This window comes from Protopterus annectens, chromosome 1.part2, assembly GCF_019279795.1.
Source record: "Protopterus annectens isolate FY-2018-M chromosome 1.part2, PAN1.0, whole genome shotgun sequence".
Taxonomy (NCBI): Eukaryota; Metazoa; Chordata; order Ceratodontiformes; family Protopteridae; genus Protopterus; species Protopterus annectens.
Window position 1 is genome coordinate 927,023,249 of NC_056727.1, and position 21,136 is coordinate 927,044,384.

Here is a 21,136-nt window from a genome sequence, read left to right on the forward strand (position 1 = left end):
AATACAACAGTAACTTGAGTATTGTACAGTAGAGAGTCAGTTATCCGAACTAATTGGGACTTAGGGTAGTTTGGATAATCAAACATAAATGAACCGGATAAAAAACTTCTAAAAATGTTTTTGATGAACATTAAACAAGAAAAATAAAACAAATTTATTGTAAGTACAAAATGATACAGCATATTATTGTAGTACAAGCAAATACGTATCACGTTTACATATTCAGACTTTATGATTTTTCCTACCCAAAAACTTTGGAAAGCTGCTTTCGGATAATCGACATTTCAGATAATCGACTCTCTTCTGTAATTGTGACATTGCTTAATGTTAGTGAAAGTCACATGATTTAAGTTGTCTCCTTTTTATCTGTTAGAATGTTTCGAAAACTAGACCTGCTGATTGCCAGCTTTTTTAAATATCTGAAATAATGTTGGAGAGGTATGGCATGCACGCCATGTCTACTATGCCTGGGAAAGGGTTGTTTCATAAAAAAACTTCTCATCTCATTGGAGAGCAGCAATCTGAGAACACATCCATAACATCAGACTTAAAGATGTAATGTAGAGTGACCCGAGTGATAATTTTGAAGAGCTGTGCCTTAATGATTTTCTGAAAACCAGAACTGTTGCTCAGAGTTCATCCAGCAGCAGGCCAGTAAACCTAAGAAATAGACATGGCTATTTTTGTGCCTTTGGCTTGAACTTTTTCCTAGCAAAAATCATTTAGTTTGGCTTGTTTTTATACATTACATAAAAGCGGTGTCTGATGACCTGTGTAAAATGTCATATATGCAATAACTTTAAAAATAAAATTTCAAAAGCCAATCCCATTTTTCTTTGCTTCTACTAACATTAACAACATGAAGGCTGTCTCCATAAAATTATTAACCCTCCCACCCAATAATTCTACACTGCAAAACCCACAGTGTTAACCTTATTTGCTAGTTTACCTCTAAAGTCGCTTTTTAGTGCCAGTACTTAATACTGCCCTACAAAGTAGCTATAAATAGAATATACACAGTTTGTTTAGAAAGAAACCTTTATTCCAAACCAAGGGCAGCCATAAAGTCAAAATAATTCACTTGGAATCAAATACAAGGTTGTCCCAGTCTTGTTCAAAAAACGCAGATGCAGGAAAATAAGTGAAAATATCTATTTTTTAATAACAGGTTTATAAATTTCCAGTTATTTTCCTGCGTCTGCATTTTTGAACAAGAATGAGGCAAGCTTTTATTTGATTAAAAATAAATGTTATTACAAAACTTACCATCAAAGGTAAATTTAGCTTTTTTTGAGTAGCATTGTACATTTATTTTAATTATATTTTGTTCATGAAGAGTACTTCTTTTGTTTAGATATGCAAAACCTAAGTTTAAAATACTTGATTAAGACCATTTCGGGCAATGCAAAATCTACCTCAAGCATGCAGGAAATGCACTCTTTTTTTGAGAAGACTTTAAATGTTGGTGCTGCGGTAGCGTTGTCGCCTCACAGTTCGACGTTGCCCGTTCGATTCTCAGTTAAAGCGTCTTCTGTGTGGTGACATGCGTGAATGGGCGTTCCTTCATTGAACGTTGTGCATTAGGCCCAGCAAGCCAGCACGTAAAAATCTACTGCCAATCATTAGCAGACCGGAGTTCCGCTGTGGCAACCCCTAATCGGGAAAAGCCGAAAGAAGAATACGACTACTTTAAATATTGGAGAGAGAGAGGTAAGTATATTCAGAACCAGAAGAAGCCAAGAGCTCAACAATACCAGACCCTCATGTTGTAACATATTACACAGGGCTCTCAATGACCACAGTAAATTTAAGTCAGCTATTCCCCACTATGGTAGTATGTTAGGTGTGAAGAGTCCATAATGAACTTGGGGGAACTGGGATTAAAACTGAGCCAAGGAGACTTTCAGACACTGAAAAGTAGAAATCTCAAGAACATACTGGTAATTAGGGACACCATTGTGCATAAAGCAGCACTGAAATTTGTGACAAAGCTATCCCTGCCTTGCCAGAGGCCAAACTGAGACTAGGAAAAATGGATTAAGAGAAGTTTTATGACATCTTTATTGTTCACATTGAAGTGAATATTCTAAGAAGGTTTTTTTATGTGTACAAGAGGATGTGGTGGCATTATTGAACCTCAAAGCAAATGTATCTACTTAACAAGATATCTCCCATCACTTCATATTACACTTTAATATTAAGACAGAATTTTAGAATTCAGTCAGTGGCTAATGCTGTGGTATCAGTGTGCATCAACCTTGGAGTGTGATGTGCAACTAGCTAGAATTATTTGCACCCAAGGGGCTTCACTTCTTTTCTCCAGGAGTGCAGGTGTGAACAGGGAATTATGTACCCCCATAGTCTTTTTTAACACCTCTTCAAATTAAAAAAATACTGTGCGTGTATGTGTGTGTAAATCTGAAATGAAGGAGACTTTACTATAGCCAGATGTCTCATAAATAAAAGGTGTATAGAAGCAATCTCCTTGCTGTATGTGGCTGTTTGTACCATTTATATTATGTAATGTAGGGTAGGAATCTGTTATACGTTGCTTGTGTCCCTACAGAGCAAGAGGATTTCCTGACTCTACTCTAAGATGTAAATGTAAAAAATCAATGAAAATACAGACCTTATGGGTGATTTTAACTACGCAAACATTTACTAGGTAAACTATACTGTACCAAATAAATATGCTCAAATATTAACTGACTATATTAACCAAAGCAGCTTGGAACAATCGGTATGAAATCCAACAGTGGATTTCAGTTTTGGATAGCTTGTTGGCAAATCATCTTCTCCCAATCTATTATTATATATTCTGTAATAAACAGAAAAATAAAATTAGTTTCAGTCATAAATAAATAACCCTTCTTTGACTTTACCTGCTTATGAAACTAGAGTGAGGTACAAAATAAATTTGCTAAGAATTCCGTCATAGAGATCATTCAGGTTAACCTTCTGCATTTATGAGCACATGCAGGTAAGACAAAGTACACAGGAAAAAAATGTGGTGGAATCCTTGGGAGTAATAAGACACAGCAGAAAATGAGACACATTGCTTAATTCCCAAAAAATACCCTAGTAATGAAAAAGTGGTCCAGATTAAAGACAGTACAGAAATGCATACTTATCAAATCATCCAGACACAAGTCGAAACATGGATTAGTCTCCAGTGTTAAAAGCAATATTAAGGCATTCTTTGATTACGTTAGAAAATTAAAGGGAAAATTCTTAATGTGACATGTTCTGAAATAATGAAGTGACCACCCCTGTCAGAGACGGTGAGTATATTTCCAGAAAAAAAGTTGTGTACACTTCCCAGTAAGCAAAGACACATGTTGAGATTATAGAAGGAAAAGAGCAGATGTCAGTTATGTAGCTGTAGAAGTGATAACTCTGACTACAGATAAAAATTAAAAACCCAAGTTCATGGCACCATACAACATTAACTACTGGTTTTATTATATGGAGTAAAGGAAAACCTAACTAAACTACCAGTCTTGTTTAACAGAATTTTATCATGTGGACATGCACCTGACCTATAATTACAGGCCTTAGTCATACAATTTCACAAGGAAGGAGTAATCATATCAGACTCAAACCATTACAAACCCATCAGCATGACAAATATTCTATGTAAATCAAGGAAAGAGTCATACTGGAGCTTTTCCAAAATAATAACAGGATGACCTACTTCTGTTATAATGGAACTGTATAAGAGATTTTTACCTTTTTATGTCCTGTGGCATTCCCAGTGGCCTAATAGATAAGGCATCAGCCTCCTAAACTAGGGATTGGAGGTTCGAGTCCCATCTGGAGTGATACAATCTTGGTTCCCTTAGAGAGCTCTGTAATGCTTTTCAAGTCTTTCAACTGTATCCAGAGTCATCCATGCTAAGATGAGAATATTTTCTAGATTTACTGCATTTGTACTTGCTTTATATAGTAGCCTTTGCTGTTTTTGAGCATTTTTAAACAGCTTATTTAATTTTATATTAAAAATGGTAATTTCTCTGTTTGTTGGCTTTTTTAGTTCTGTTTGTCTCCAAGTAACTTTGCAGAAGGACAAATTAGCCAGTGACATTTAGTTTGCGCTGAGCTGTGGCTGTTAGCAGTGCCCTGTATAGTAGCAAATGCCTAGACAGTCAAAATTCCCTATAAATTTAGGATTGTGACCAAAACCTGCTAAACAATGTAGCATTGTGTGGAATTAAGCTTAGAGTAGCTAGCTTGCAAATGGAATAGCACTACCATATCCTAGCACTGTATAATATCCTGCCCCTAACCCCAGAAACTACTCTAGGAGAACCCTGTTAAAACCCAATCCTTAATTCTAAACAGCTGGCCCTATTACAGTACCTGACCACATGGATAGGTAACTTACAAATGAATCTGTGGCCAACTTGATAGATTTGGGTATCCTAAGGCAATGTAGCAATTGTTTCATTTTGTCAGACAACCAGTTTTAATCATTGAAGAAAATGACAAGGCATGTGTGAGATGTAAATACACAACTTCCTTGGAGGCAAAAATGTGCCGTACAAACAAGGTTATCAGGAATACCCAGAATACATCCCTCACACACACACACTGCTTGCCACACACAGAATATTATTTTTGAGGTGCTTCAGAAAAGTCTTTCCAAATCTCAAAGACCTAACAAAAGTACTGGGCCTAGCAATCACTAAAACACACAACAAAAGCAACACCGAACATCTCCCATAAGCCTACACCCAATGGTCCCCCAAGAACAAAGCCCATAAGGCAAACGTTTACTTTACCTAACACATCTGTGCCATGAGAGAGACTTGGTTAAAGTTGTAGAAAGTACACTGGCAATGCAAGGTTACATAGCCTTTCACACATTTATAACAACAACAGCACAGAGCGGAGCTAAGAGTGGAGTTGTCTCCATCTACTTTAGCATCAAACATATCCCCAGACTGGTTAAACAGGATGATACTATAGAGCTCATCCATGGGCAAGTCACCATAGATAAGGTCTCTCACAATATTAAGGCTTGCTGCAGGTCACTGTCTATCCGCCTAGAGTCTCACGACTCTTATCTGAACCTACTCGAGGTGCTCACCATCCAAACACCCTGTTCATGGGTGACTTTAACTACTCCTCTATTGGCTGGGAAACCTACACTGCCTCAAACTCATAGGCACAACACATGCACCCTGGAACACATAGTGCATGCTGCAGCTAGAGGGATCGAACATACTGGATCTGGTACTCACCAGCATGAGAGAGTGTTGCACTCCTTCCTGTCATGTCCTCACTAGTGAGGTTAGATCACACAGCTGTCTCCTGGAGTAAAAATCAACCTGTAAAACACAACTAACCAGCAACAGGAACTGTTCTAAGGCAAACTGCATCCTAATAAGTGGCATTTTGGCAAAATTAAAGCTTCCCCCAACCTTGAGATGGCAGCTACCTATGCAAAATGATTCAGAGTCCCTGTACAAAAACGTGAATGTCTGAGTAGAAGCTGCTATACATACCAGACGTAACCAAAAAAAACCCCACTAAAAACAAACCCCACTGGTGGAATCCTCCCCTTAGCAGGGTATATATAATAAAAGAAGAAATCTCATGGGCAAAATCAGAAAGGGCAACTCCTTTAAAAACAAGTGTTCTCGTATACAACTAAACAAGAAACTAAGAGGTCTGATTGAGTCCAACAAGGTCAACTACAAGGTCAGGATAGCTTTGCAGGCTAAGGAAAAGCATAAGGCCTTCTTCAGCTTATGTCCAGAACTTTAACTGGTGGTGAATGGCACCAGCTTCACATATCAGAGTAATGAACCAAATCTACTTGCTGTTAAATTCAGCTCTGACTTCACCCAGCTCCATCAGGTGAAATCCCATCCAACATATTACCCCTAAACTATTAGCAGGGACCTGGTACTGGCAGCAGTCGCTAAAGCCAAGAACACTGCCTCTTTGGGTCCTGACAACATCCCCGGTTGCCTTTTGAACAGTCTAAAACATGACATATCAGGACCACTTGAGGGCACTCTTCAGCTACAGCCTTGACACAGGCTGCATGCCAAGTGACTGGAGGATTGCAGCAGGCATTCCTCTCTACAATCTTTGGACAATCAACCAATCCAGGCAAGTATGCAAAGGCATGAAATGAACTACAATGGAGATGATAAACAAGAACATTGGCAACCTACAGACACTGCACCCATCCCAGTTTGACTTTGTTAAAAGGAGGTCATGCCTACTTAATCTGGCAGACTTCTTTGAGAATGTGGTCACCAAGGCAGTGGATGAAGGCAAAACAGTGCATTCTGTGCATCTTGATGTAGCCATGGGATTTGACACAGTACCTCACTCAGACATTGTTGACAAGCTGTCTGAACTAGGCATAAATCCCCTACACAACCTGCTGGATTAATTTCTTGTTCACAGACAGAAGCCAAGAAGTCGGTAAAGCCACCTCCACTAAGAGACCAGTCATCAGCGGAGTACCCCATGGCTCTATGCTGATCCCACTCCTGTTTGACATCTACTTCTCAGAAGTCAAGGTTAATGTTCAAGGCCTTTGGCTGTAAATTGAGAGAGATTATAGATTCCCCCAAGATACCAAAATCTTGCAGGAAGGTTTAACAGAGATAGATGATTGGTGCTAAAGCCATGGCATAAAATTCAATGCCAAAATGTGCAATCCATTATAATCTCCTTTGGGAAACTGTCAACCCAAGTTAATTACTCCATCTGAAAAACGCCCCCTAAAAGTCGACCCAGTAGTAAGAGATCTGGGAACATATGTAGACAGCAATCTGTCCTTTGACCAACATATAGCGAAGACGATGATAAAAATCATTCTGTGTCACACATCTTATAGGTAAAGTATGGCATCCAGGTCCAATGAAGTTATAGTACCACTCTACTCTGCACCTTATCAGGCCTACCATTGAATACAGTACCCCCTTTGTCATGTATCTAACCAGACACTTGCAACATTTGGAATGCCCGAAAAGGTTCCTCACCAGGCGAATTCAGGGCATGAATACCCTGTCCTACACTGATCACCTAAAGGCTCTCACTCTTTAGTCAGTGCCCTACAGGCTGCTGAGAGGGGATCTTTACCTGGCTTGCAGGGCTTCCTCAGACCCAACCCTGATGGATCTATTGCATATGTGCAAAACAAACAGCACCAGAAACACTAGATACAGGGATCTGAACTTCACTTGTGACATGCTAGAGAGATAGATATGTCTCTCCAAGATCCCTGCATTATGGAATAGGCTCCCCAGTTTGAGTTCATCCCTGACCCAATTCAAACAAAACATAGACAATTGGTTGGAAAATTGTAAGTTTACCCCATATCTGACCCCTGTGTCCCTCATGGACAGAGGCCATCTATAAGAAAAGTATTATCCTAACACTCCCTCCTACCTATCCTTAGTTACCTCCCTACTAATATGCCACTCCATGTAGACACCCATGATGGTCAGGACCCAAATGGCTTATGGTGCATGGCTAGGCTTGTAATGGCCCCAGTAGTTATTAGCCTAATAACTTAAGAACCTGTTGGAGGTAGCAGCAGCACTTGATAAAAGGACTGACAAGTGCGTCTTACTTAGCCTTACCTTGGTAAGGCATTTGACACTGTTGTGCATAAGGGAATTAATGAAAAAAAGCACCACTCATTGAAGTACACATGGATTTGTATTTAGTGGTCTGGTTAAGGAATATTTCACAGCAAGTCAGGGAGTGTGTGTGGTGAGGGTTGCCTCTATTTTCCCAATGGCAATTACAAGTGGTGCTCTGTAGGGCTGTGTAATAGAATTACATTTTGTACTATTGTTCTCATTTGCACAAATGGGAAACGTACCATGGATAAGCAAATATGTTGACAGTTGCAAGCTAGGTAACAAAAGTAAAGATGACAAAGTTCACCAAGATGGCCTTTGAAAAGTACAAATGGGTGCAGTTCTAGTAATCTCATGTAACATGAGTAAATGGAGTGTCAAACTTTGAAAAGGATATAAAACTATGTTTTTTAAATAAATCCTCAGCTCATTATAAAATAATACCACTGTTAAAGACAAGGAGACAGTGGTAAGAAAGCAAATTTAGTTTTTGGTCAGTGTGTATCTTTCAGAGACAGATGAAGATATTCTTTAGTCTGTCTAATTCTAAAAGGCATGTTTGGTCACTCCACTGAGACCATTGTACCACTTTATAGTTCACTGATATGACCCATTATTGAGTATAATGCCACATATTTAGTATCATTCAAAAAGATCATCAGAAATACAATGATTCCTTATTAAAAAAAAACATAAGGTTGAACAAATTGTGTGGTTCAGAAATTCTTAAGGAATTGTGATACTCTCTTCCTTATTAGTTAGAAGTGACCAGTGCCTGATTTATAAGGCAGTATCTGATCTAGTGGGTCTGTGCCTGGAGTGTGCTGCTAAAAGAACCAACACCAGATTTGTAATCTATACTAAAAACAAATCTCAGTAACAGAAAAAAAAATTGGCAACTACATTATATACCACCTTTCAGTTGCAGTCAGTAGTGGTCATTCATAACTTCATTCAGAAATTATGCGCACGCACACTCATGCACTCCAGTAGAAAATATGAATATGGTAGTTTATGGCAGTCAGGCTGTTTGGAAGTCAGTTGGGTCTAAAGTCAGTGTTTGAACCTGTTGTAAAATATGGATTTACACTCGTACAGCATTGATTGTGATGTAGACTTCTACTGTGAGCTCTTCTTACCAAAATGAGTGTGTCGTCATAAAAACTTGTTGTTTGATGTCATCTTCATTTCTTCTTAAACCACTGTAAGTGAGATGCATAAAGCAAAATAGGAACATCTGTCTGCCCTGCTACTATCTGGTGGCTTGAGAATTTGTGCAAATGGGTACAATTTTAGAGCATGATTTTTATGTAATTTTCCTTATGGCTGAAAAGGGTTCCAGGACCAGTCTTACCCATTCAGTTGAATTAAAATAAAAATAATTAAAAAATAAGTTATGGCTCTTTATGTCCTGCATTCTGTTGTAAACAAGTAATGTATCATTGACTGTTGCCCTTTTTACTGAATGCTGTTATTTCTTCTGGTTTTGATATCTTCCAGCAGCTGTACTTTTCTCCATTTTGCAGAGCTCTGCTTGGCTGCCCTTTGCAGTTTGCCTCTCATGTTTTGGCAGTGTTCTGCTGATGTTCCGGTGTTTGCTAGCTGTGGCTGAGATGGCTACAGCCTTTGACTTCTTTTTTTAATTCTTTGTTGAATTCTGGGCCAAGTGTTGGTCTTGTCCTAAGAATTGTTTTTCTTCCTTGTGCTGTTTTTGAAAATTTTGAAGTTACCCTTATATGATGTCTGAGGTTATCGCTACTTAGCAGAGAACACTATAATGGATGTGCAGAGAACACTATAATGGATGTACACATGCTGATTTTTCCATATCTTTTATGCCTCTATACATGCTATCAGACCTCCCCCAGTGTGTCTTGAGCCTATTTTTCTTTTGTACATTTTTCCTGTTTAGAGCAGTAAGAGCAAACAGAATATCATTCAGGCAGCTGTGGACATGTTGTGCCCTCACTGGCAAACCCGCATTGATGGCATTTCTGATAGAGCTGTAACCCTATCACTGCTGGCTGACATGGGCACCTATTGTTTTTGTGCAGGGCACCCTATGCCCTTCTCTTCTGCATGCTTCCATCCAAAAGCTTTGAGGGCTGCGATCACTGACTTTGGATTGACAAGCTCATATTCTCTAGTCTTGACCATTTCACTACCATATAAGCCTTCGCTTGCAGATTGGTGACAATTTGTCAAGTGGATCCACTGCTCCCGTCTCCCAAGATGAATGGGCTGTTATAAGCCATTGAGTCCAGTCCTTCCCTGCCTTGCTTGAATCACTAGTTGAACTTTGGTTGTCAGGGTTATAATCAGGGCTTTTTCATTTAATTATGCTCGATTCCCTGCTTTCTACAGCTCAGAGATAACAGGAGCCAGTGCCTGTCCTAGCATTCAGAGGCAATAAAGCAGAGAAACAGATTCGGAGAAAGAGAGAGTCAGCCATCTCAGGACACATACAGCTACCAACACCAACAGTATGTCTTTGTGATCTAGGAGCAAAGCAGGGCATCTAGCATATATCTACAGTTCACAGGGATGATATTCATATATCACACACAGGACATCAAACTAAGAACTGAACTGGTGAAGCAAGTTTTGTGTTGCTGACTGCTATGCCACTCTGCCACCCAGTGTTGGTTTTGTTTTTACTTTTGCCATCATTAACCTTTCCTGAGGTGCTTTTTTATGCTATTACATGCCTTCCTTTCACTCATCCATCTTTTTTGCCACATTTTTGTTTATATTGCATCTTTGGTCATTAACTAGTTTCATTTTCTGAGCATTTTAGAAAACTTCCAATCTGTTGATGATAATCTTATTTCCATTCATCTCTGATGGGTTAGGTTCCGAGCCCTTGGAACCAAGTCTGCCTTTTTACCAAGCTCGCGCCAGCCAAAAACTCTCGAGCTAAACTTCTACCAAGAATGACCTTCTCACTGTTACCTCAGATCTCGTTTGCCGCATAGCCATAAAGCTGCATTTCAGCCGAGCTCTCAGCTAAATGTAACTTTATTTGATATTTTGCGTGAAAAACATTTGATATCCTCAATATTTATTGACCTAATAGTATTTCTAGTGTGTATTCTCCTGTCTGACCTTGTTTTTTTCTTCTCTGCTCTACCCATTGTTACCGTTGGTAAACATTCTAGTACCATTGCTGGTACGGCCTTTCCTCCCTTACCCTTGTGGTAGTCCTTCAATACCATAGATGATATTTTCCTTTCCTGTCTAGCCTGTTCGGGTTTAATTCAGTAAGGTGTTTCTGTTTTTACCCATGCATATCACTGTTGTGGTACAATTGTGGCATTTTTGAACGATGTTTGACTTTTTTGTTCTGACTGGTTATACTGTTTGCCTGTGGTGTGTCTTTTAAGATGTCGACTACGAAAGGCACTTCAGGTTTTAAGCATTGTGCTTCATGTAATGGCAAGTTACCCAATAGTGATTCTTATGATGATTGAGCATACTGTTTGGGGGTGCCCCACTGTTACATCCTGGGAAATAAGAAGACCACACGGTTTATGGAGTTGTAAGGCCTTTCTTTATTAAGAGCCTCCAGGTGCGCACCCATGCTACATGCTTCCAACTTCTGCAAGTCATACCTACACCGGAACCAACAAGTTACCAGAGAATACAGAACCAACAGTACATGTTGAATTCCCCACAGCGCCCCTACAGTACAACAACCACACTACCAGCCCGAATACTACATTCCTCCCCTTTTAAGCTATGACACAATTCCCTACATAAGCAAAACTAGGGAGCAAGTCCAAACAATGCATTTAATCACTTACTTCTAAATAACGGGCTAGTTATTAACTGGTTACCATACAATCGACTATTTTGGTCTGGTAATCTATACATGCACTTTTTTTAACATTGATAGTCCTTCAAGTAACTAGGTTTAACCAGCACACGCTTAGAACGGCGCAGTGGTACCACCTTAGGTGACTCCGGTGTCACAGTTACCACTTCAGGTATCGGTGTGTCCATCCCTGGAACGGTTGGATCCTCGGGAACCTCTCCTTCCACGTCCCGGCGGTCTCCCTCAATTGGCGATCCTCCTGCCACTGCGAGCCCTTGTTCCGAACTTAACGGTATTTCCGGGGCCGGCAGTTCCATGGAGTCCTTCTTCTGTTCGCTCCACAGAATCTGGTCTACATGTCTCCTCACCAAGAAATCTCCATTCAACCTCACCTGGTACGATAATGGACCTGTACTCTTGACAATGAACCCTGGAATCCACTTAGGTCCATAACTGAAATTTCGCGTCATCACTGCATCTCCCTCCAGAAAACTTCTCTCTCTCCGTCGTCGATCATGACATTCTTTTTGCCTCCACTGGGTCCTCTCTACCTTAGCTCTGACGTTTGGATGCACTAGATCCAGCATGGATATTAATCTCCGTCCTTGCAACATCTCGGCAGGTGACAAACCCGTGGTAGACTGGGGTGTAATACGGTAGTTGAATAACACCCTTGATACTTTTGCTGCCATACTTCCTTCTCCTGACTTTTTCATCATTGCTTTAAAAATTTGGACAGCCCTTTCAGCACAACCATTTGAAGATGCATGGTATGGTGCTGATGTGATGTGTACGATGCCATTTTTCCTCAGAAACCCCTTGAACTCTTCACTCGTGAAACATGAAGCATTATCTGATACAATAGTCTCGGGTAGTCCTTGGCTACTGAAACTCTTCCTCAAACATTCAACAGTAATGAGGGAAGTGGGTGTTCTGACTGGATAGGCATCCATCCATTTAGAATGAGCATCCATGATTATCAAAAACATTTCCCCCATAAAAGGCCCGGCATAATCTATATGAAGTCTCTGCCAAGGTCTACTCGGCCACTCCCATGGGTGTAGTGGCGCCGCCACAGGCAAGTTGCGATGTTGTTGACATGTTTTACACTCATTCACAACGACTTCAATCTCGTGGTCCAACTTGGGCCACCAGAAATAACTTCGTGCTAAGGCCTTCATTCGGGTGATGCCCACATGACCTTGGTGCAACTGCTGTAAAAGTGCCCGTCTTCCTGGGGACGGAATTATCACTCGTGCCCCCCACAACATGCATCCAGCCTGCACACTCAGCTCTGTTTTCCTCACCTCATAAGGCCGAAAAACTGGATCAGTTTGTTGGACTGGCCAGCCTTGCTGGACCCACTGAAACACTCTAGCTAGCACCGGTTCTTTGCGTGTCCATTCACTCAGTTCCCTGGCAGACACCAACGTGATGTCCTCCATCATCAACGCTCGGTCCTCCACTTCCTCATCCTGGAGATACCCCGGTAGCGGCAGACGGCTTAGCGCGTCCGCATTACTATGGTGTTTCCCGGGCTTATAAACAATCTCGTATTCATAAGCTCTCAATTTTACAGCCCATCTCTGAATGCGGGGAGAAACCATCTGCGGCACGGCTTTCATCTCGTTGAACAATGACAACAAAGGCTTATGATCGGTGCAAATAGTAAACTTCCTCCCATAGAGGTATTTGTGAAACCGCTTAATTCCAAACATTACAGCCAAACCCTCTTTATCTAGCTGGGAATAGTTTGACTCCGCTGGTGTTAAAGTCCGTGACATGAACCCAATGGGTCTCTCTTGTCCATCTGGCATCCGGTGTGCCAACACAGCCCCTAACCCATAAGGTGAGGCATCACATGACAAAATTAAGTCCTTGTGACTATCGTAGTGCACCAAAACCTCTGAAGACTGCATTAGTTCCTTCGACTGTTCAAACGCTCTGTCCTGTTCCTCTTGCCACGACCACTGAGCCTCCTTCCTTAATAGCTTATGTAAAGGAGCTAACAGTGTTGACAGATTTGGCAGGAACCTGTTATAATAGTTGAGTAAGCCTAAATAGGCTTTCAGTTCTGTAACATTTGTGGGTGCTGGCGCCTGTTGAATGGCTTCCACCTTGTTCCGCAGGGGGTGTAGGCCCGATACATCCAACTTGTAGCCCAGGAACTCGGCTTCCTTTGCCATGAAAGCACATTTACTCCGCTTCACCCTTAGACCTGCCTCTCGCAGTCGTCTCAGCACCTCGTTCAGCGTCTCCAAATGCTCTCGAATGTTCCTACCCATCAACAGGATATCATCTAAATACACAGCCACCTTCGGAATTCCTGCCACCAGTCCCTCCATTATTCTCTGGAAAATAGCTGGACTCGAGGAAACCCCAAAAGGTAAACGATTGATTTGGAACAAACCTTTGTGTGTGTTAAGGGTGACATACGCCTTTGACCCTTCTTCCAGCACTACTTGTTGATATGCCTGACTGAGGTCTAGTTTACTAAACCTTTCACCTCCCGACAGCTTTTCAAACACATCCTCCACCTTTGGCAAGGGATACTGCTCCAGCTTCGAGACTTGGTTCACTGTTGACTTGTAGTCACCACAGATGCGTACAGTACCATCTGGCTTTAATACTGGAACAATTGGTGCGGCCCATTCTGCAAACTTTACTGGTTCAATTATACCTTGCTTAGTGAGTCGCTCCAACTCAAACTCAACTTTCTTCTTCATGGCATATGGTACGGGGCGGGGTTTGTAAAATCTTGGCGTTACGTTATCTTTCACGTGTATTTTTGCTGGTGGACCCCTCCAGGTCCCTAGTTCCTCTTTGAACACTTCGTCATGGTTCTCCAGCACCTCTTGCAAGGTCAGGCCCTGCGGTTCTACTTTATGGAGCCGCAGACAACCCATGTCCAGCTCCTTTAACCACGCCCGGCCTAGCAGGTTTGGTCCCTTACCTGCTACCACCATGACTGGCAACTGTTTGACTTGGTCATTATATTTCACAGTCACTTTCACCATTCCCAACGTGGGAACTATTTCACCGGTATATGTTCTCAAAGTCACTGAACAGTCCTGCAGCTTCGGAGCTTCTCTGGGCCATAACTTCCCATACTCAGCCTTTGACAGAACTGTCACACTACACCCCGTATCCACTTCAAACTGCACCATTTTACCATTTAAGTCCAACTGGGTTTTAATGGGATCAACTCTTTCCCACCTGGCCTCTTTCACGTTAAACATTGTAAACACTTCTTCGGCTTCCCTGGTTTGTTGATCTGTACCTTCACGCATGTGGTGTGCATACTGCCGTTTTATTTTTCGGTTTCCCTTCCTTTCCATCATACTGCTCTTTTCCTCCCCCTTTTTCGGCTGGTCCCGAGAGGGTGTTGAGCGGCACATTTTTTTTACATGGCCCTTTTTCCCGCAAGCATGACATTTTTCATTTAAAAAACGACAGTTCCGTGACAGATGTTCACCTCCACACCTGTAACAAGCATACTGACCAGACTTCCCTTGTGATTTATGCTCCATGCCCAATTTATGCACTGGCAGTGGGGTAGCACTCCTGCTTCCAACCCCTTCAATGTTTTTTTGCTGTAAATCACGAATGTCTTTAGTCGCTGTCTCTATGGCCTGTGCCAACTTCAAGGCCTTTTCAAACGACAAGTCAGGCTCCGCTAACAATCTGCGTTGTATGCGGTCATCTGCAATGCCACATACGAGCCTATCTCGTAGCATTTCGGTCAGTCTGTCCCCATAATCACAATGTTGCGCCAGTTCCCTCAACACTGCGACATACTCCATTACCGTTTCATTAGCCATTCTAGTCCTTGAATTTAACTTGAACCTCTGGACTATTGCACTCGGCTTTGGGTTATAATGTGACTGAAGCAAGCTCGTCAACTCTGTGAACTACTTGTCCCCCGGTTTATCAGGACTCAATAAGTTCCTCATCAGACTGTACGTCTTGCTGCCCACCGAGCTCAGCAATATGGCTCGCTTCCGACCCGCTTCCATTATCTGGTTTGCCTCAAAAAAATGTTCCAACACTTCACAATACTCCTCCCGTCTGACAGTCGTATGCAACCAGTGACCCCAACATGGAACCAGACATCACTCCAGCAGGCCCCGTCTCTTCGTCGTCCGACATGAACTGCAGCCCACCGGTTTCACTCGCAGCGGACTCGGAGGCATTCCATCCTCTCGTCGCCAATATGTTACATCCTGGGAAATAAGAAGACCACACGGTTTATGGAGTTGTAAGGCCTTTCTTTATTAAGAGCCTCCAGGTGCGCACCCATGCTACATGCTTCCAACTTCTGCAAGTCATACCTACACCGGAACCAACAAGTTACCAGAGAATACAGAACCAACAGTACATGTTGAATTCCCCACAGCGCCCCTACAGTACAACAACCACACTACCAGCCCGAATACTACACCCACCTTTCGGTGCACCCTCCCTGTGACATTTGTCAGAGTTTCAGTCAATGCACTCTTAATGAGCACAAAAATAAATGGATACTGAAAGGGTTACTTAAGTCTCCCTTTTCAGGGGCCATTTCTGCAATGGAGGTCTCAACCCCTCCTACTAAAGACAAAAAGAGATCCCACTCAGTTCCCTCCTCACCATCGGGTGATCAGGGTAAGCCTGTGAAGTCAAAGGTTCCAAAGTTGTCCTCTGAACATAAATCTGCCTCTACAGCTCCGTCCTTGTCGGCTCCAAGCATCTTGAAATCTATGATACCGGTGCTAGCTTCGGCACCAGTCCTGCCTCCAGCACCGATTATAGATCTCGCTACACCTATTTCGACTTCAGCACCTGTGGCCACTTCGGCTCAGGGCACACCTTCAATACCTTCATCAGTTACAGTTTTGGAACAGACCGTTTTGGCTCTGAGTGCCACTTTGGCACCAAGTGTTTTTCCGACAAAGTTGGATTTGACCCCTTTACTCCCGGTTTCGAAACTTGAGACTTCAATACCGGCAGACCTTGCACCATGGACCTGATACACCCCTTCCATAGACCAGTTTCTGGTCCAGGTGTATAGCCCGTTCATTGGCTGTCCTGACTCTCCATCTGTAGTATCCACTAGATCCACCAGGAGCCTGTTGAAACACAACATGGTGCATCTTGTGGACCAGCTGTTGGTAGCCAGGGGAATACCCACACTTTCTAAGACCCATCCACCAGGACTTGGGTCGATCTCTCCACAGACTCCTTACACTCCTCCTCCTACCATTTCAGTTCGGAAGCCTTCTGCTCCAACATCCTTCTCGGAACCCATCACTTTGGTGCCTATAGTGCACCTCACTCAGGCTCCAAGTTTGTCCCTTTGGTCCTCTGTTCCTGCAGAACCTGTCCTTCCTCAATCCGGGGATTGGGAGGTGGGCACCTTGGCCCGGGGCATGGAGCTGTGTTTCTCCTCAGTTCCATTCTCAGTGCCAATAACCCCGTCCACACTGATCCTGCTTGAGGCTCCATCTGTGGAGGCTGGTTCGTCAGAGCGGGGTGTGACTCCGGTCCCGAGGTTGTCTTTCTCTGTTCTGGGCTCCCATCCCTCTTCGGGCGGGCCTGCTTTAAGTGTAATGGGGAGGGCTCTTGCTTCTGGAAGCACTCCTTTGATATCAGAACCCCAGTTTTCACCCCCTGAGCTACAGCTGCCACAGACCCACCCACCCCGGGACACTGGGCAAAGAAGCCGCAGGACAACCGTGTTCAGGCTACCCGCTCTTCTGAGTCCTCCTCAGACACTCCAACTGAAGAGCCCCCTTGAAAGAGGATGTGCAAGAGGAAGCACATGGACTCACTCGAGGAGTCCTTAATGTAAGACCTGGATTACGATGATGGTGAAGGGTCCCCTCAGTCACCTTCTGATGATGTCTCCTTCGGAGACATCCTGGAAATGCTAAAGCAGAAAGGATCACTGGAAGCCCTCCAACCCTTCGTCTGAGGAGTCAGGGTTCCTGCAGGCTTTCCACACCTGGCCTTCTACCTCTTGGGTGACCCTGCCTGCCAACGAGCTTGTCCAGCTCGTCATGCAGCATGCTTGGAAGAACCCTGATTCCATTGAGGCGATCCCTCGGAAACCTGACAAAATTCTTTCCCCTCCTGAGGAGAACCTACATTGGTCCAGAAGGTTACCAGTCAATGCTATGGTGGTGGCGGTGGCCATGAAAAAGGACTTGGCAGAAGAAAGTCCTGCTGTCCACCCACCCAACATGGAGTCCCGGGTGATGGACAGATGTGGGAAGTGAGTTTTTGTATTAGAGACCTTTGCTATATGGTCCCTGAACTATTTGGCACATTTTTCGGGCTCCAGAGGGACTTGATCTCTGAACTCTCTGGGACACTCTCAGGATAGCTGTCTGAGGTCAGGGACAAAATGGCCTCACAGCTTGCAACCCTGGAATTGATATCCAACTCTTCCATGAGGTTGCTTTCACGTGCAATCGGAGGGGCGGCTAGAGCAGCGGGTTCGGGCATTGTCATGAGGCGTCATTCCTGGATGCGCATTTGTGACCTCACAGAGACCCCCTCAAGTCTTCCTTTTTGAATGCTCCCATTGAAGCATTGTCCCTTTTTGGCCCCAAAGTGAAGGACACGCTAGCCAGGTGCAAGCAAGATGAAAAGACCCTGTCTGCCATAGGCCTACGGTTTTCCAATCCTCAATGTACCTTCTCCCGGAATCAGAGGAGTGGGAAAGTGTGGCACAAAAAATCTCGGGGTCCTTTCCGTGCCGCACATGATAATGATACCCCCAGGGGCAGAGGGGGTAACAATTCCAGAAGATGCCCCTACAGAGGCAGAGTGGGGTCCTCATAACCAAGGGTCCAGGGACTCTCTTTCTGGACAGCATTATTAGCGTTCTTGAGGAGCAGCCCGATTGCTTACCTCTGGAAGCAGTCGGTGGTCATTTCTCTCTGCACCAAGCTGCCTGGCAATCTATTACCACTGATCGTTGGGTGCAGAGTATAATCACCAGAGGTACACCATTCCCCTTTCATGTCAACCAAATCTTCCAAAAAAGCTTCCTGATGTTTTACCCAGTCAAAGGGACAGCTTCAGAGATAATAAAGCTGTCTCAAAAGAAAAGTCATCCAACCAGTCCCACCAGACCAACACGGATCCAGATTTTACTCGAGAGTCTTTTTGGTGCCAAAAAAGACAGGGAACTGGAGACCCATTTTGGATATCAGCAACTTAAACAAGTCTGTCACCCCAACCAGATTGTGGTTGGTCACAGTTCAGTCCATTCTCCCCTTTTTAAGTGAAGGCGATTGGATGTGCTTGACAGATCTTTGGGATACGTATCATAACATCAAGATGGACAAATGCTCCAGGAGTCTGCTTCATTTCTGGCTAGGGGCCAGTCATTATGAGTTTTGTGCCCTGCCATTCAGTCTCTCTACAGCCCTCCAGAGTGTTCACGAAGTGCATGGCATTGGTCACAGCTCACCTGAGACTACAAGGATTCCAGGTGTTTCCATATTTGGACGACTGGCGCCTCACCGCCCCCACCGAGCGTCTTCTGGTAACAGCACTGCATTATACACTCTGGCAAAAATTGTGGGAATAACAATATATTGGGAGAAATCAAACCTTACTCCTACACAACAAATAGAATTCATTGGAGCAGTGTTCAATACTCGGTCCTGTCTGGTGTCACTCCCAAATCGCAGACTCCAGCGATTGAAGCTCCAGCTCCGAGTGATACTGTGTCAAGCAAAAGTTTCAGCAAGAGAAGTTCTTCAGGCCCTAGGATCCATGGCAGCTTCAATTCCAATAGTGCCCCTAGTGAAGCTACACATGCGAATCCTACAATGGCTCCTCCTTTGTCAGAGGTTCTCGGACTATCACCCCCTCAGTTACCAGATTCAAATAACCAACTCCTGCAAGCAGGACCTCCTTTGGTGGATGAGGTCAGTTGCAGAGCTTTGGAGTCGCTCATTTCAATCCCCTCAGCCCAGGGTTATTGTGACCGTGGATGCTTCCCTGGTCGGGTGGGGGGGGCATTTACAGGGAAAGACGGTCCAAGGTGCGTGGTCCATCTCAGAGGCCCGCATGCATATCAACGTCCTGGAACTGAGAGCAGTGCTGTTAGCGTTGCAGGCTTTTCATTCGGTTCTCCCTTCTGGGACAATTGCAGTTCAGTCAGACAACATATCAGTGGTCTGGTATATCAACAACCAAGGAGGAACCAAGTCCTACCCCCTGTGTCGAGAGGCCATGAGAATTTGGCAGTGGGCAATAGCTTCCAACTGCTTTCTGATAGCAACGTATATCCCGGGGAGCTCCAATGTAATTGCGGGCAAACTGAGCAAACTCCTGCCTCACAAGCGGTCCCTCAATCCCGAGGTGGCGACAGAAATCTTCAGCCACTGGAGCCAGCCTTGCTGTGATCTTTTCGCCTCCCCATCAAACAAAAAGTGCAGCAGCTATTTCTCCCTGTTTCCCCTGGAGGGGGGAGTCCCCTAGGGATGCTCTAATCCACGACTGGCCCACGGATGTTCTTCGTGTTTCACTGTTGCAGTCATCACATTTGGGTTATCTGCCTGCAGGTAGCCCTCAGTCAGTCTGAATACCAGAGTCTTGGGATTTCTGTCAGATGCTGTTGCTTCTTCCATGACGTCAGGTTGTCAGGGGTATAAAACATGCAGCCAACGCCATTACATCAGTCCTTCTTGCCATGCGGTGCCCGAAGCAGTTTGTAAGTGCCAGTCGGCCGCTTCCCGAAATTTTCATTTTTCAAGTTTCAGACCTGAAGTCATCTAAAAGTTAAGTACCCCATTGGGGATCCTTTTTTCTTGCTCTAATCGATGTCAGAAAAATGAATCATTGTCTTGCCTATGGAAAGCAAACACCTTACAGAGATTTTCATTCTTACTGCGTCACCTGTTTAGGCCTAGACCACAACATCCCTTGCTGTCAGTTTTGTGCCTTGTTCAGCGCCCAAACTATTCATCATCGGGCTATTTTTGTCACTAAATTCTTTCGCTGTCTATCTCCGTATTCCGAAATGGCTTCGATAAGCCATCTGACTACCAATCTTCCGAAAAAACATAAGGATAAAGACAGAGACAGACCGCATAGGTCCTAAACTGCCGAGGATGCTACTGTTAAGCTAGTTGCCAGTCTGCCGGTACTCCAGTGAGGTCCTTTCGCAGCCCCTGATACCCACTTCTACAGATTCGCAATCCTCTACTGAGGCCCATTTGGAATTTAGTATGCCGCAAGATGATGCTTTGACTATGGAGTCTGCGTATGTCTCTACCTTGGATGGGTCAGGAGCCGCTGTGCAGGCACCAGCTTCTGAGGGTATATTCAGGCGTTCTGATTTTCATATTAAACTGGTGACTTTGTTTCAAACCAAAAATACTGAATTTCTCCGGCCTAAAGTTCGCACTACGTCTAGGAAACCAACGACCAAAGCGCATTCTCAGGCCCACATGCCACAAAAACAAATGCTTAGAATGCCTGAAGACCTTATTACTTTAATTAGGGGAAGTCAGCCTTCCCCTCAAAAAGACCAAGAACTGATTTTCCTTCTGATTCTTCTGATCAGGAGTCTGATAACGGTGATCCTTCTGATTACCAGGACATACCCTTATCTACGTATGAGGATTCTGATGCAGAGGATTCCATTCCCTCTGTTTTCCCACCAGAAGATGTTTCTTTTGGTGAAACCCTGCATACCCTTGGAGAGCATTTC

At 43.7% G+C, this 21,136-nt stretch overlaps 1 protein-coding gene across 1 annotated transcript in view; it reads left to right on the top strand.

Moving 5' to 3' along the window:
• LOC122792423 (CSC1-like protein 1) overlaps positions 1 to 21,136 on the top strand; it is a 740,103-nt gene that overhangs the window by 480,593 nt on the left and 238,374 nt on the right. The window lies entirely within an intron of this gene.